Raw genomic sequence first — 3,347 nt, 5'->3', positions numbered from 1 at the left:
GGCCAGTGGGGAGGGGGTGCTATAGAATGTGTGAAAGAGAGTAATAAGGCTGGAAATGTAGGTTGAGGCTAAGTTTTGAAAGATTTTAAAATGACAGACTACTTTATCTGTGACACATTCCCCAGAGGCCAGTAAGGATTGTAGGTTTGAAAGCTAAACAGAATAGAATGTGGGTGCTTTTGTCTGGAGTATCTTATGGTTCTCACTGGTTTGAGAAGAATGGGGGGATAAGAAGGATTTTAACTTGAAGATGCTCCCCCCATCTTCTCCTGTACTGTTGTCATTCTCAAATGATAGAGTCCTAATCAGGGTCTGTAAATAGAACTTTCCAAAAATTGTTCAGTTTAGACCACATGAATACTTCTTACTTGGCCTTGATTAGAGTCCCAAGTATTGATGATACTTAGATGCAGAAGAATTAATCCAGAGCCTGCTAGTGCCAGTGGGGCATGAAGCAATGTGTATCTATAGATGAAACTGGTTTGGGTTCCCCCGTGGCCTCCTGGGACACAGATCCACTCTACTCTTAACCACATTCATATCTATTTCCTGATTTTACCCATCCTAGCAGAGAAGATGCAGGGGGAAAATGTCTAGATGTTTACCCATTTCTTTTCTTTCTTTTTTCCTGCTTTTTGGTGAGGCAATTGGGGTTAAGTGACTTACCCAGGGTCACACAGCTAGTAAGTGTTAAATGTCTGAGGCTGGATTTGAACTCAGGTCCTCCTGACTCCAAGGCCAGAGCTCTATCCACTGCACCACCTAACTGCCCCTTGCATTTAAAATTGTATTAAAACCAGATCCCTATCAAGCCTGTGCCAATTTTACTTACTTGAATTCATAAGGGAGGATTGGAAAAGAGGGAGGACAAACTCCAAAGGAAAAGAGATCTAAATCTTTGAGGTTTTGTAAACCCAGTTTGGATTTTGCCAGTACAAACTGTCAAGGGGTAGAGGTGAGAGTTTATTAATTTTGTTAAGAGAGAGAGAGAAAGAGAGAGACACACAGAGAGACAAAGATAGAGAGACAGAGACAAGACAGAGGAACAGAGAGACAGAGAAATAGAAAGCCAGATAGAAAGACAGAGAGACACAGAGACAGAGAGACACACATAGACAGAGACAGTGACATATACAGAGAGAAACAAAGAGAACAGCTCCCACGAAGATACTCCTAGTAAATCCAGTGTAGACAGAGATGGATAAATGGATGGGCATTTTTGCCTCTTTCCCTGGAAGGCAGTATGTACCAAATTTGAAAGAAAGTTATGCCCCACAAAGGGAGTGATTGGGGCTCAAGTGAAGGGAGCAGAGAGGTGGGGAGTGAGCTCCCTAGGCAGAGTAAATACAGGACCCCATGTCCAGGTGTGATCAACAGTTTGGCCTGCCTTGCTCTCCAGTTCCAACTGGTGGTGATATGTAGGTATATACATTATCTATCTATCTATCTATTTGGGGTGTGTGAGATGTTCAAGGAGGACTAGTACCTTTCGTGAGAGGGCTTGCTAAGCTCTTTTTAGGACTGCACATTCACCTTTGGTTTCTACCTGGTACTCAACTCTCACCTGTGGGTCCAAGAAGCTGTAGTGTGTGAAGTGGACACAATCTGGTCTGGGTTAAAGGTAACCGACAGGCCTCACACCTGTTGGTGAGTTAGGCAGAGGTCTACCCCAAGCACGTGAAGACTTCCCTCAGTGAAATGGGCAGATGAGAACAATTTGTTCCAGCAGCCGTGATGGTGGCTGAAGCAGGCACTGTGGAGCGCTTAGAGCTTGGTCAGACATCGAAGATGCCAAGTCATCCACTGTATCCCAGGCTAGTTGTCTTGACTTTTGTCTTGACACTGGACTTTGATTACTCAGGAAGAGAGAGTGAGGCTGATGACTATATGCAGTTCTGCCTTACTTAAATCCAATTCACACTTTGAAAATGAAGGACAAAAAAAAAATCTGTCTATCTGCCCATCCGTCTGTCTATTCCTTCTCTTAGACGTTGTAGTGAGTCACTTATTTTATTGAATAAAGAAATGTCATGATCAGACTCTCACTTTAGGAAAATCACTTTGGCAGCTCCGCAGAGGATGGATTGAAAAGGTGAGAGTCTTGAGTGAGGGAAACCAATCAGGAGGCTGTTGCAGTCATCCAGGTCACAGGAAATGAGTGCTCGAATTAGGAAAGTGACTCTATACATAGAGAGAAGGGGATGTAGGCAAGACGGGTTGCGGATGTGGAAATGACAAGATTTGGCAACTGATTAGATGGGACTGATGGGTCAAGGTTGTGAGCCTGGGTTAACTGGAAAAATAATGGTGCTGTAGGAATGGCTCTCAGGAGGGAGACTAGCTGCTGTTGTTCTGTCACTTTCAATTGTGTCTGACTCCTCCTGACCCCTTTTTTGGAGGGTTTTCTTGGCAAAGATACTGAAGTGGTTTGCCTTTTCTTTCTCTAGCTCATTTTACAGATGAAGAAACTGAGGCAAATGGTTAATTAACTTGCCCAGGTTACACAGCTAGTAAGTGTCTGAGGTCAAATTTGAACTCATATGGATAGAGCACCGGCCCTGAAGTCAGTAGGACCTGAGTTCAAATCTGGCCTCAGACCAAACACTTGACACTTACTAGCTGTGTGACCCTGGGCAAGTTACTTAACCTCAATTGCCTAAAACAAATTTAAAAAAAAATTCAACTCGGCTCTTCCTGATTCCAGACCTAGCACTCTATCCACTGTACTACCTAAAAGCCCTGGAGGGAGACTGGGACTGATTATATAGATCTGGGAGTCTCATCTAAGTAGAGATAAGAATTAAACCTATGGGAGCTGATGAAGTCACTGAGAAAGTATAGATCAGGGCTTCTTAAACTTTTTCCACTCAGACCCTTTTTCCCATTTTGGCAGTTTTTGTTGGTGTTGCGTGACCTGAGGGCATGTGCAGTGCAAAGTGAGTGTGCTTTGTGTTCAGAACCAAGGTTGCAGTGAAGTTGCTCAATGCAAGCTGCCCAAAACACCTTGAATTTATTACATGTTTGATTTTGAATTAATTTTTGGTCATTGCACGTTCAGAAACTTTTTACTGTTGCCAAAATTTTCACTGCCCTATATGGGGTCACGACCCACAGTTTAAGAAGTTGTGGTATATATAAAGAAGAGAAAGTTCAGGACAGAGCCTTAGGGTACCCACAGTTGGCAGGTATAATATGGGTAATGACTAAGCAAAGAAGACTCAGAAGAGTGGTCTTATGGAGAGAAGAAATAAGAGACAATATTGCACAAACTCGAAGAGTAAAGAGTACACAGGAGGAGAAGAAAGCTCGACAATGTCAAAGAGAAATCAAGAAGGATGAGGACTGAG

This window comes from Vombatus ursinus, unplaced genomic scaffold, assembly GCF_900497805.2.
Source record: "Vombatus ursinus unplaced genomic scaffold, bare-nosed wombat genome assembly UNPS02014798.1, whole genome shotgun sequence".
Taxonomy (NCBI): Eukaryota; Metazoa; Chordata; class Mammalia; order Diprotodontia; family Vombatidae; genus Vombatus; species Vombatus ursinus.
Note: the sequence above shows the minus strand (reverse complement) of the source record.